The 14,683-nt window shown below is 43.1% G+C and overlaps 1 protein-coding gene across 5 annotated transcripts in view; it reads right to left on the reverse strand.

Annotated features, from left to right (window-relative positions):
• Positions 1-14,683, reverse strand: part of RAB27A (RAB27A, member RAS oncogene family) — an 83,657-nt gene that overhangs the window by 53,370 nt on the left and 15,604 nt on the right. For 2 of the 5 annotated variants that reach the window (XM_044391027.3, XM_026518521.4), the window contains exon 2: positions 1,331-1,451. The exons of the other annotated variants lie outside the window; for them this stretch is intronic. The gene's annotated coding sequence lies outside the window, so the exon portion shown is untranslated. The remainder of the gene's footprint in view (positions 1-1,330; positions 1,452-14,683) is intronic. 5 annotated transcript variants of the gene reach the window in all.

The following is a 14,683-nucleotide window of genomic DNA, read 5'->3' on the forward strand; positions in this document are numbered from 1 at the left end:
TGGACACGATGCCCTCATGAATAAACACTCCTCCCCACGACACTTTTTCCTTTTTTTTTCTTTTCTTTTTTTTTTTTTTTTTTTTTTGAGAGAGAGAGCACAAGTGGGGTGAGGGTCAGAGGGAGAAGCAGACTCCCTGCTGAGCAGGGAGCCCGATGAGGGACTCAATCCCGGGACTCCGGGGTCATGACCTGAGCTGAAGGCAGACACATAATGACTGAGCCACCCAGGCACCCCAAAGTCAACTTTTGATTAATGCTTTCTCCCATAGTGATTTCTGATAATCAGGGCTCTGGATTTGCTCCTAGGAGAAAAGCCTGAGCTCGCAGCAAATAAAACAAAACGAGGAATTGGTCAGCGCCCCGGAGTGGCAGTCAGGACACTGCCTTGACTCCAACACTAATCAGCGGCATGCCCTGCGTGTCTGCATCCAAACTCCTTCTTCATCGGAGGACACGCATAGACGGAAGATTAGAAGATAAGACATGGGGAGACTCTGCCATCTGCAAGCCAAGGAGAGGGCCTTGGAAGATGCTTCCTCACAATCCTCAGAAGGATCGGACCCTGCCAGCACCTGTCTGCTAGTGAGGCCACCCAGTTTGTAGAGCTTTGTCATGGCAGTGCTGGCAAACCAGCACGTATCCGGAAGGAGACACAACTGTTCAGTGTACATCAGACCCCATGAGACCCAACCCCCAGATCTTTCACTCCTGCGTACTATCACTAAGCATCTATAAAACCTAGGGACCTTTCCTTACGTAACCACAATACTACGACCAAACCTAACAAAATTAACAATTCTTTGGAGCCAAATTTAATTCATAGAAGAAATAGTAAAACACATACTTACCTAAAGCTTTCCTCCATTAAAGTTATTAATAATATTAGAAAACAAAATCCCAATAAGTTTGTATTTTTATGAACTCCTCCGAGAATGAGCAAGACTTAGAGCAATTTAATTCCTTAATCAGCTCTATTCAACATATTATCTGAAACTAATGATGTACTAAAAGTTGGCTAATTGAATTTAAATAAAAAAACATTATCTGAGAATAAAAACCTATGTTACTTTATTAAAGTTAAGAAAGGAAAAATGCAGTCAGTATTCATACCCACTCGACGGCAATGGAAAATGCAATTTTCAAACTACGCCCCAGAAATTTAGCAGGTGTCTCAGAGTCTTTGGTTTAAAGAAAAAAAAAAAAAACAAAGTTAACATGTGCAGTGGTATTTTATGTTAAATTGCACATATTCTAAGTACATGAAAATTGGCATGGTAGAATTCGAAACCTCTACAAAAGCATATATATATAAAAACACAAAACCATACCTTGAAGGAGGGAGTATAAGTCGTTGGTTGTTTTTCTAAAACTTCAGAAATGTTGGTCCCAACACTTCAACAATTAGACAACGTCCAATCACATGTCCTCTTCAAAAAAGTTACTTTTTGTCTATGTTATACAAAGGGAAATGCTAAAGTCAGAATCGCCTACTTGGAAAAGTTTTTCAAAAGAGTCTTTTGAAAAGCAGGGCACTCCATCAACTTCCAAAATCAGGCATCTCTGTAAAAACCCACAATCCAGCTAATGAGTCTCAGCTGTTCGTCATATGGCCTGCAGACCAGTCAAGTGATTTTGCTCCTTTCAAGCTTACCAAAACCCAATTCCACTGGGCTCTCAGACGACGGCAGCTGTATTAACCTCTTCTAGTGGTAGAAGACTGGTACTCCAACTCTTTTCCCCCAATCAAGAGTAGAATATTTGTTTTCTTGAGAAAGAATCTTTGAAAGTATTGCATTCCCCAGGCCCTTAAAGGTTATACTAACAGCGTTTCTTCACAAATGCAATGCCTGATCCAAACAACACAGGAGATCAAATCAAAGTGGCAGAAGGGACGGGCTAGGTGACTTCCCAGGCCTCTCCTGGCCTCGGACCCAGAAATAAAACTGCCTACCAGGAGGGCCACCCGGATTTCTTGCTGGTATTTAAATTCAACACGTCCTGCCCTTGACTTACCCCCTTTGCTCTTCCTTCCAGACCCTGCTCAGACGCCCCTCTTCCTATGTCTTAAGTAACAATCCCAACACCCATCCAGCCAGCAACCTGTTGGTCCGCAGCGACTCCTCCCTCTCTTCCCCGCCCACTTCCAACTGGCCACCAAGTTCTAGGGATCTTTCCTCCTCCCACCTGTATTCCAGGTTTTTATTATTTCTCATCTGGATGGCTAGGATCATCCACTTACTTAGTTTTCTGGCCTCTCGCCTGGCCCTGCTACTGATCCCTCCTCCACACCACACCCAAAATGACCTTTCCAAACTGCAAATGGGTGTCCCTCCCTCTCCTCTGCAAAACCTGACTCCCCACAAACTCCATAATGAAATCCCTACTCCTTCGACTTCTGCCTTCAGTATCACGGACGATTCCCTGCCCGCTCACTCCAGCCACAAGGACTATTCATAATTCTCTAAAACCAGTGGTTTTCAAAATGTGAAATCAGTATCATCAGCATCCCCCGGGACATGGTTAGACATGCACGTCCTTGGCCCACCCCAGGTGTACTGAATCAGAAATCGTCAGGATGGCTACAGGGTCTGTGTGTTAACAAGCCCACCAAGTGATTCTAATACACACTAAACTGAGAGCCGCTGCTCCAAACCCACCAGGCGAGGTTCATCAAAACACATAGCCCTTTGGCGCCTTCTGCCAGTAATGCAGTTAGATGCCCTTTCTTCTGTGCTTACTCTTTCCTAGAGCTGGTCAACCCTGTATGGTGACATCCAATTATGTTGGTTGGTGAATACCTAGAAGACAGGAATTTTATCTTTGGTTCGCTCATCCCACAATCACTTGCTGAGTGTATACCGTCACTGGGACAGATGCTGGGCTCAAACTAATTAATCTATCCTTTGCCTCTAGGGGAAGCCACCCTACAACTTTGGCAGCTTGATGTGTGACTGAAGACTCAGCCTATCCAATCTATAAAATCTTATCACCAACCCCAGGAAGTGTGGCCAACCAAAAAAGCCTGAATGCAACCAGTCCGAAATCTCTCATGGCAAATGACATGGAATTTCTGGTTCACATCTGATGTTGACTCAGATGAACAGACATGGTTTATAAAGGCGGAGAGGGTGCATTTTCTTGAAAACTTAACTACTCCTCTATATTATCTCACAGCGACCTCTAGAATTTGGACAATTATAGTATAGTAAGGGAATGTACCAAGATTTTTAAATCCTAGATTAAAATTCATTAAAATTAGCTTATCCTAATTATAGTAGGAGTTGAGTAAAGTTTCATGGTAGCACTTCTCAATCTTCAGCATGCTTAGGACTCTCAGGGATTTTGGTAAAATGCTAATTCTGATTCTGTAAGTTTCGGTGGGGCCGTGGTGATATCCATGGTCCTAGTCCTAGAACTACACTTCAAGTAGCATGTAGAAGTAAAACTTCCATGTTTCCTAGAACTAGTAGTCTTCGCATTAGAGCAACACAAACTTTTTTTGACCCCTCCACATTGAAAGCTTTCTAAAGTGTCTTTCCGACTTCAGGATAAAGATGGCGTACTAAACACACACCTTAGTTCTGCTACCTCCCCCCCAAATCTCATTAACATAACAATAAAACGAGGTGGGGTGTTTTGTTTTGTTTTAGACATGAAGTCACAAGGACAAAGAGAAAGGGAGTGGAAACAACAGCAACAAAACTTGGAAGCTAGAAAGTAAATGGACACGAGGTAACTGATGAGCCCACCTGGAAAAGACGACGCTTATCTTTCACTGGGGAAAGCCAAAAAGCAACTCATCACAGAATCTGCAGAAAGGCTCAGGCATTCAGACCCCCAAACACTCCTGGAGGTGAGGGGAGGGTAAAGTCAAGGCTAAAAATAGCGGAAGTCGGCTTAGATCCCAATCCTCTCAATACTGAGATGCCTCCACCCCCACCCCCCCACGCCGGAACTTCGCATTCTCCACAGGCAGGTGGTTCAAATGTTTTCTGGAGAATCCGCCCAGCCCCGGAGAGAAGACCTAAAGACAAAAACAAGCAGCCCAGGACGTACTGATCTAACTAAAACTATGACATAACTTGAGAGTGGGGGACGGAAATGGATACACGTGTGGTGAGATAGGTGGGGGAAATGAGTTAAAATTCTCCTCTTCCATGGTGAAGTGTCTAGGCATGGGCATTTAAATAATGCTTAAAACTGAAACTCGACCATAGAAATATCCAGTATGTCATTTAGAGACAAGGGATGTAACTACCAGCAAGAGTCACCTAATTACAAGAATTGAAAGCAGTTGTCTCTGCGCAGCAGGAAATGAGCTGGGGGAGGAGACTAATGGTTTTTTGTTAACAGGCCTGTAGCACTATGTCCATGTATAACCTTGATAAAATTTTAAAAATAAATTCCTACAAAATACGGTCATACACTCGCCACCGCACCCATGGCTTTGCTTTCCGGGGCTTCAGTACCTGGGGTCAGTAGTGGTCCGGAAGCGCACGATCGATGACGATTCCTCAGAAGGCCAGCAGCTGCCTAAGGCTGCATCGCAAAGCCTACGTCACTCACATCACTTCAGCTCATCCCATAGTAATTTTATCATCTCACATCATCACAAGAAGGATGAGGGCAGCACAATAAGGTATTTGGAGAGAGAGAGACACCACATTCACATAACTTTCATTCGGTGTATTGTTATAATTGTTCTATTATTAGTTATTGCTGTTAATCTTACTGCACCTAATTTATAAATTAAACTTTATCAGAGGTATGTATGTATAGGAAAAAATATAGTAGATATAGGGTTTAGTACCACCCACGGTTTCAGGGATCCACTGGGGACTTTGGAACATATGCCCCGCGGATAAGGGGGGAACTACTGTAAAATGCAATGTCCACGCTTTAATTATTTTTCCTTGGTTGATTCAGGGCATCACAATAAACATCACTAACTTGTGCTACCTCCTCAGCGTCTAGGACCTACGGTGAAGCAGGATGTGGAGGATCTGGGCTCTGGAGACTTTGAATCTCAGCTTCACCACTCACTGGCTGTGTGATCTTTAGCAAGTTACTCAACCTCTCTGTGCCCCAGCTTCCTCCTCTGAGGAAGAGGGCTAATAGGATTATTTTGTAAGAACTGAATTATGTGATTCTTTATAAGTGCTTAAAATAGTGTTCAGCACATAGTGTTCAATAACAGCTGTTTTTATTAAGGTATGTTTGCCACTGTAGTGATTCCGTCTTTTGCTCATTTATACTTCATTCTCCTTGCTCCCACCTTCAGCCAGATGTCCCTCGCCATAGTAATCAGTGTACCTTTCGACAATAACCGCTTCCCCTTCCAATGTTCAGTTTCTAATTGACAAGGCACCTGGAAACCAAATAATCAAGCTTATTAGAACTGCACGTAAAATGGAGGAAAAGGGGTGCCAAGGAATGTTCCGAAAGTCTCTGTGAGGCAGATCAGCAAGTTTCAATATATGAACCATCTGTTTGACTACTCAGAACCCTTTGGGTTTACTTCCTAACTATCAAGTATGGATGAGTGGGCTGGGTGACACTCAGGGTAACCAACCATCCCAGTTTATTCAGGGCTGTCTTAGTTTTAGCACTGACAGTTTTTCTTTGGTTTTGGTGGGTTTTTTTTTTTTTTTTAAGATTTTATCTGTTTATTTAACAGAGACAGAGCACAAGTGGTTGGGGGGGGGTTGGGCAGAGGGAGAAGCAGGCTCCCCACAGCAGGGAACCCAATGTTGGGCTTGATCCAGGGACCCTGAGATCATGACCTGAGCTGAAGGCAGACGCTTAGCTGCCTGAACCACCCAGGTGCCCCAACACTGACAGACTTGCATCCCCGGAAACCTCAGTCCCAGCCCTGAGAAAATTACCTAATCCTCCTGAGCTTGTTTAATCATCTGTAAAATAAAGGATAGTATCTACCTTGAAAGTCTGTTGAGGATTAAAGGAGAGAATACTTGTATACTTCCTGAAACACAGTAAGCCCTCAAATGTAGCTCTGGCTACCGTACTAGTTACATACTGTTAGTGTCAACTCGGACAGCAGTGCCAAAAGAAATTATTCTTAGATACTTAGCCTGTAACGTGGTTATTTTTTTCCTGGCAAAGATAATTTGCCTTATGTACAGTGGTTCTCAGGAGACCGAAATGTGTGCTTTTGTGAATTTCCTCCTGCCCTTGCCCTACACAATTTTATTTCAGGGACTAAGACATATTAAAGATATTTAATATTTCCACATTGCTGACTTCTCCACTGGGCAAAGGCCTGGGAGGTTCTCACCATCTTCTGACACATGCATCTTTTTTATACTATGGGAGGCCAGGGGGTGTTTACATCAGTAGCTGCTTCCAAACCTATGGACCAATCAACATGCCACCTCACAAAGGACATCAGGCAGCACACCAGACATTCTTTTTTAACTTGCATCCTTCAAAATGGAACCAAATCATTCAGTCTCCTAATGGACTGACAACTCATTCATTAAAATGTCAATTCTAACCCTAAGTATCTATGTTATCATCAAACAGATGAACCACCATTTCTGACCTCAAACCCAAAGCAACTTAGTATTCGATAGATATTAATTACAGCCTGGAGGAAATTGCTCACAACTGTGCATCCCACCAACACAAGGGTGAAGTTGCTATAAGAAACGTTGCACAATTTGGGATAGAGAACAGAAAGGAGCAAGTTACTCAAAGCCAAAACATGGACTAGGAACCCTCTAAGAGGCAGCAGAGAGCAGAAATGTGAGACCACTTTATACAGGCTCCCGAGATCCCTCGTCCCAGGCTCACATTTGTTCTGCCAACATCCCCACCCAGTGCCCAAGGCCTGTGAGCACACGAAACACTGGAGAACCACAGAACCTCATCAAAACTTCGAGGAGCACCCAGTCCAACCCCTGGGGGTGGAGCCAGGACAGGATTTCTCCAAGTATGGCCAGAGGCCCACTGGCAGCGGAAGCACCTGAGTACTTGATGAAAATCCAAAGTCCTGGTTCCAACCAGGCTTTGAATTAGGATGTCTGAAAGAGAGGGTAGGGAATTTGCACAAGCTTCCCAGGGGATTCCTGGTTATACATAAGAAGATCTGAGAGCAGCTGTTCTAGGGAGACAACAGACAGCAAAACATACAATTATAGTTGGTCAAAGGACCCATAGAGGAGACCATGTTTAACCTCTACCAGCCTTCCTATTCCAAATCTGTAAACTGAGGGTACTAATACCCACCCAGCAGGATGGTGGTGAGAATAAAATGAGAGAATAGCCTCCCACATGGTTCCTCACACACAGCAGGTGCTCAATAAGTATTAATCCCTCCCCCTCCTTCCTTGTGTATGGCATTCTAATGAGGATTTATAACAATAGGCCCTGTTTTGAATAAATGTCACAAAAGAAAGCAGATGGCTAGCTTAACTTGAGGCCTTGATGTTACTGAGTCACGGACAAAAAAGGCAGAGGCCAGCAGCTTTAACCAATGGTTGATTGCAAAATGTACAGATGGACAGTGGTTCTCAAACTTGAGTGTGCATCAGAATCTTCTGGATGGCTTTAAAATACAGACTGTGGGGGTGCCTGGGTGGCATAGCGGTTGGCCATCTGCCTTCAGCTCAGGGCGTGATCCTGGCATGATGGGATCGAACCCCACATCGGGCTCCTCCGCTATGAGCCTGCTTCTTCCTCTCCCACTCCCCCTGCTTGTGTTCCCTCTCTCGCTGGCTGTCTCTATCTCTGTCGAATAAATAAATAAAATCTAAAAAAAAAAAAAAATACAGACTGTGGGCCCTCCCTCCAGACTTTCAGACTCAGTACTTCTGGGCTGAGAATCTGCATTTCTAACAAGTTCCAGATGGTGCTGATGGCCCCAGAACGACACTTTGATTGTCACTCTGCAGCCCCAGAATCTAAAATCTAATTGATCTGACACTTTGTAATAAAGAAGGAAAACTAGGTTGTATGCATTTCCTGTTTGACAGCAGACTGGTTCGTTTTATGTAAATAAAGAAAAAAAGTAATAAACCAGCCATTTCCGAGGTAGTGCTGCGGCCTCTGCCCTTGAGAATCTTTGTGGTCGTGTTCTGTGAACAGTGCAGAGAGAAAGCCGGGAGATTTGAGTGCCACCTCGCTGCTCACCCTATATGTGACCCTGGGTGAGGCAGGCACTTGATCTCTCTGAGCCTCAGTCTACTTATCTGGAAGCAGGGGTGGGCTCAGTCACTGGTTCCCAAACCTGGTCGTGTACCATCAATCATTTTGGCAGCATTTCAAAGAAAACATGGGTTCCCCAGGCCTGGCTGCAAACTACTAAATTAGAATCTCCAAAGGAGAGGCTGGAAAATGTGTGGCTTTGTGTGGGTATGTTTTAATAAATCTCCCCGTGTGATTTTCACAGTCAGCCAGTTGTGAGGAACCATTACCAGCGTGATCTTTCCAGCACTGCAGCTCTCAGATCTGTTTGATTTCTAAGTCCCTGTGCCCTGAGTCTGTGCTTACCAAGCAGCTGTCTTCTTTTATATGTGCTCCCCATGGAATTTTACTACAGGAGGCAAGCGCGTTAGTCCTCAAAGAAAAAAGTCTAGTCTACTTGGACAGTTCTATTTCTCACGTATCAGTAAAGTAGCATTCTGGTTTTAGTTTAAAAAATAAAGTCCGACATGTAAGAGAAAACAAGAATTACATAGGACTAAGTCTACAAAGCAATCTTCTCTATTACCAACTGCTCTTTACTTACTCTGTCATTCATTCATTATTTTTTAAAATATTTTATTTATTTAGTTGAGAGAGAGAGAGAGTGAGAGAGAGCACAAGCAGGGTGAGGGGCAGAGAGAAAAGCAGACTCCCCGCTGAGCCGGGAGCCCGATGTGGGGCTCGATCCCAGGACCTGAGCTGAAGACAGACACTTAACCGACTGAGCCACCCAGGTGCCCCTGTCATTCATTCATTATTATCTTACCATCTGTCATGTGCCAGGTATGATTCTAGGGGTTAAACCCATAGCACTTCACAAAACAGACATAATTCCTGCCTCATGGACAGAACATTTTAGCAGGAAGAGAGAGACAACAAATAAGTGAACACAAGGATAAAATAATTCCAAACAGTAATAAGTACGGTGACGACAACAACACAGTAATGGGACAGTGAGTGACCAGAGGCTACCTTCAACAGTCATCAGGGTGAACGTCATCACCCACTCTTTGAAGGGGTGATATTTGAAATTAAATCCGAATGAAGCCAAGGGGCCAGCCAGTAAGGATCTAGAGAATAACACGTTGAGGAAGAGTTAAGGGCAAGTGCAAAGGCTCTGAGGAAGGAATGAGCTTGGCATCTCCAAGGAACAGAAAGGAAGGAGATGAGTCTGAGGATGGAGGCGCAGGGATGAGCTGAGGTCATGGAGGCCAGCAGGGCCCGGATCATGGAGACCGCTACAGACCCCGGTCAGAACATTTGAATCTTATACCAACTGCAGTGGGAAACGGCAGAGGAATTTAAAGGAGAAGAAGGATGGGATCTGATTTACATTTTTTAAAGCTCACGGGCTTTGCGTGAGGAATGGGCTGTGGCAGGGGTGGGGGAGGGGGCAAGAACAGGACCAGAAAAGGAGCAATATTGGGAAGAAATGATGGCAGCTGGCGCATAACCATAGCAAGCACTCAGTTATTTCTGGATGGCTTTAACTTAGGTTAAAGTCATAATATATTTGTTTCACTTCCTGTGATATTTCAGAAGGGTCAAGGAAGAGACACTGCTTGTTAAAGCTTCATCTGTAAGTCACTTCTTTTAAACAACAAAACATGTCATATACCTGGTTACAATCAAGAAATATTAGCATGGGGACATGGAAAGAATACGATGGAGAACCAGCAGACAGACCTGTCTTCTAGAACCTTCCCTGGCATCGATTAACTATGTGACCTTGAGCACAGCTCTGAACCTCTGAGGTGGAGGGGAGGCTGAGCTACCTGGTTTCTACAGCCTACCAGCGTTTGAATTACATGACGCTGTAAGAATAGTAAATGAGATTTCCTTACCTGGGTGGCAAAATGGCCTGATGACTTAGCGTAGGGAGCTTTTCTTATTGACTTTTAAAGCTTTCAGAGGCTCTAGTTAAGCAGAAAACCAGGTGTTCATGAAGAAATTGTCCATCTTAATATTTCCTTGGGAATGTCTGATGTCCAAGGCACCCCTGGCACAAAGGTATGGTTGCTGGCTGGAAATTTGGGGAGTAGACACTCCTGGTCAGCTGAGAGCTCATCATACATAGGTGCTGAGAGCACAGGGCCCTGAGGAATTTGGAAACCAAGCCTGGAGTCACAACGCTCTCTGTGGGTTTCTGGCAGGCTTCCACTTACGCTGAATCACACGGCAGACTTCCTACGGACAGGCTGTCACCACAGGGTCCGTTCCTCTCAGAGGGTCCACCTGGCACCCTCACAAGACCTACTCCATGTGATCCCCGAGGGCAGGGGTTCTCAATCCCGACTGCCCATCAATATTGACAGAATAGGACCCTATTCTACATATAATGACCTAGAATCAGGGTAAGAGAGAGATGAGAAAGACAACAAGGGTGGAGTCAGGCTTAGTGAACTTTACACGATGGAGAGAATGTACAACTCGGGAAAACGCAGGTCAGGGAGAGTCGGTGATTTGTCAAATGCAGGGTTTTTCAGCCTCAGCACAGTTAATATTTTGGGCAGGGTAATCCTTTGTCACGAGGAGCCGTCCTACACCTCTCTCACTAAATGCCAATAGTCATTCCTCAGTTGTGACAACCAAAACTGTCTCCAGACATTGCCAAATGTCCCCAGGGGAGGAGGGGGTCAAAATCAGCCCCGAGAACCACTGATGGGGTATCACCTAGTTAACTGTCAGCAGTATCAGAGACTAAAAGCCAGCCTACTAAGTCCCAGCTATGTAGGCTCCCCCACATTCAAGCAGGAGCTCCAGAACACGGGGATGAGTCACTCCCTGAGGAAGCAACACAACCATTTCATGGCTTTCTGTGCCGAAGCAGGGCAGGGCAATGGACACGTGACCTTGCCCCTGACAACGGAAGCCCAGTCAGGAACAGCCAGCAGCTTGTTTGGCCACATCTGGTCTCCAGTATCTAACTAGAATAACACCTTATCTTTTCAAGGGTTGCTAGACCTTTTTACTCATTCTTGGGGTCACTCCCTTGCAGTGGTGAGATTCACTATGAAAATTAATCACGCTTTGTAAGAAACAAAGAAGTCCTGGCCACCATAGATTATATTTTAAAATTCTTGGGTTTCTCAAATGAACATTTAAGTCATGACCTATTTCTATATGTCTTATTCCTCCCCCATCTGAGGGCTAGTATAACAAGAACAAAAATACCTTATCATAAGGTTTAGTTAGTTGACTGAGACCCAGTCTTGGTTTTTAATGATACAAATACACAGGAGATCAGTAACCAGTCATACCCAGATGAGACTTGACCAGCCACCCATGTGGTGGGATCAGGGTAGGATAGATGAACTGCTGTTAATAAGAATGAACAGATTTTTCAGTCTCTTGGCAACCAATTTTATTATTATGCTTTGACCTGGCAGCTGGTAAGGCTTTATATGAATTAATCAATGAACCTATGAAAAAACAAGATTAGTGGCTCTGAAATACGGTATTCTAGTGACAGAGGAAGCATGTTCATTTTCAAGGCTGCTTTCTTAAATAAGTATAAATAATTTTGGGGCACCTGGGTGGCGCAGTCATTAAGCGTCTGCCTTCGGTTCAGGGCGTGACCCCAGCATTATGGGATCGAGCCCCACATCAGGCTCCTCTGCTATGAGCCTGCTTCTTCCTCTCCTACTCCCCCTGCTTGTGTTTCCTCTCTCACTGGCTGTCTCTATCTCTTCAAATAAATTTAAAAAAAAAATCTTTAATAAATAATTTTAAGATAATAATAAATTAACTCAGTGTTTTATAAGAACACATCTCTACAGGGAAGTCACCCATATCTGTGTAATTTATTTATCCTTCCCATATATCTTCCATATTTGTTGTACCACAATGCAAGGCAATGAGGAGTATCATAGGAGTAGGCCACAGAGCAAGGAGGCTGTCAATAAGACAATACTTGGTTGTTGTGGAATTACTCTAAGTGCATTGTAATCAAAGCATCTTAAAATAAAAACTTAAAAGGGACAAAATTATTAACAAGAACCTCAAAAGGAATAAAAACACATTGAATAACAGGCTTTCTGGCATCGTCACGAATACAACCAAATGGTGGCCTTTGACAGTCATGTGGCTCTCCAAGAAAAGTCAAGGGTGTCTCATGTGAGTGGCTTTGCCTGCCACTGGATCTGGGGACTGGAAGGACAGTATAAGGGACTGATCATAGGATGGTGACAACAGAAGTGATTTAGTGCGGGAACTGCTGAATCACTATATTTTACATCTGAAACTAATATAACACTGTATGTCAACTATACTGGAATTCAAAAAAACAAAAGTGATTATGGGTCAACATGAAAAAGTAAGCTATATATGTATCTTACAGGAAGACATTATGCAACAGACCCACTGTGCCTGGAGTTCCAGTCCTGGTTCTGCCACTAACTCTATGATCTTACAAAGCGACTTAAAGTCTTTGGATGTGAATTTCCTAACTACAAAAGACTAAAATAAAACTAAATCTTCAATGTCCTTCCATTTTTTATACTCCTTGAGTTTACAAGTCCTCTCTGTCCTTAAAGATTTTATTTTTTTTAAAGTAATCTCTACACCCAACGTGGGGCTCAAACCCACAACCCCCAGATCAACAGTCATATGCTCCACTGACTCAGCCAGCCAGGCACCCCTTCTCTGTCCTTAAGATAGGCACATGTGTGTTCACCAGAATAAGCCAGAGCTCAGTCATTCATTGGACATTATCATGATCAATTCATTTCCTATTCATAAACATGGGTTTACCAGACTAGAGTTGCCAGATTAAATACAAGATACCGAGTTATTTTGTATTTCATAAAAACAACAAATAGTTTCTTAGTGTAAGTATTTATGGAACATACTTACAGTAAGAAGTTATTCATTGTTTATCCAAAATGCAAATTTCTTTTTTTCTTTTTTTTTACTTGCTAAATCTAGCACCCTACCTCCAACCCCACATTAAAAGTTCGATTTTAAGAATCAAAAGTCTGGTTCCATACACAGACTGGTAACATATACAGAGGCAATAAACAAACAAATAAATGGAAAAATAACTTTCAACTTTCCTCTTGAGTAAGTAAGGCATCAAATTTTAGTTAACAGTAAATAAAATGTGACTGTTAGTAGACCTCACTCATACAAAACAAAGAATGTGGTGTGCCTTCCCTGCTGCCTGACCAGACAGGAGGCCGAAAGAGCTGGATGCTCCCTGCTCCACATCTCACCCTCCGGGCATAAAGTTAATTACAAACCCTTTATCTCTTCCTCCAACTCAGGGCTCATGTCTGCTCCCAAAGTAATCAGCTTAAGGGAAACCAGATCATAAACTTAAACTTCCCGACCAAGAAGCAGAGGAATAAATGCGGTTCTAGCAAAAACTGCACAAGGCACAAAAAGCAAAAGCCATGAGAGGGAAAAATTACTCTCTTCTGAAGGCAATCTTGTTTTGATAGTGGCAACACAATCTTGCTTCTTTGGGGCTCACACTATTTTTTCTTAATTTTAGCTTTATCGAGGTGTAGTTGACATATAAAATTGCAAGGTATTGCAAGTGTACTTCATGATAATTTGATGGACATTTACATTGTGAAAGGATTCCCCCCATCTAGTTAGTTAGGGGCTCAGACTTTAAATACGCAAGCTCCGTTCTGTTTTTCAGGAGGTTTCAAACGTATCGTTTATTATGGAAAATATGTATTTGTATATATCCCACATATATGTAAAAATAATCCTTTTCCATATTTTGCAGTGAAGATACAAATAGGGCACATTCCAAGATAAAGTTAAATAATAACGGAAGGTAGATTCAATTTTAAATAACTTATAAGATTAATTACCATACTCTCTAGGCTGACTTGATTCAATTCTCACTGAGAAAGGGCCGCAGGAAATCCTACTCCACTGTAGCCAATACAGCTCCATCAGAAGCAGCAGAATATGGTAGACTAAAACAAGGTATTTACAGCTGTTGGCTAAGAAAAATTAAATGTATGAACTAGAAGTTTCCAATGATAAAAAGAAATCCAGGTTTATTCATTAACTTATTGGTACATTCAGCAAGAGTTTATCGAACATTCCTTTTATCCAAGATACTGTGCAGTATAAGACTCAAACAGTGAGCTAAAGTCATGCTCTGCCTCCAGGATATTACAATCTAGCCAAAAGACATGCAAGACAACATATACATAAACAGCTAACAGTCTAAAGCAGTTATGTAATTAAATGCCAAAATGGGTGTCGGGAGTTGTAGTTTCAGTTAGAAGCCAGAGAAAGATGAATTCGCTATAGAGCAAACTATTCATCAAGAAATGAATTTTCATTTTCTTGAATCTGAGTTCAGCACAAGAAGGGGTATCACTGGAGGCAGGAACCAAGTGCCGCCCCCCCCCCCCCCAGTCTGCTTAGGCTACAGAGAAGAGGGCTACCCACTGCCAGCGTGGGAAGCACCCAAAGCCTTTTCCTTTCCTAGGAGGCTTAAACCATTGTCT

This window comes from Ursus arctos, unplaced genomic scaffold (assembly GCF_023065955.2).
Source record: "Ursus arctos isolate Adak ecotype North America unplaced genomic scaffold, UrsArc2.0 scaffold_36, whole genome shotgun sequence".
Taxonomy (NCBI): domain Eukaryota; kingdom Metazoa; phylum Chordata; class Mammalia; order Carnivora; family Ursidae; genus Ursus; species Ursus arctos.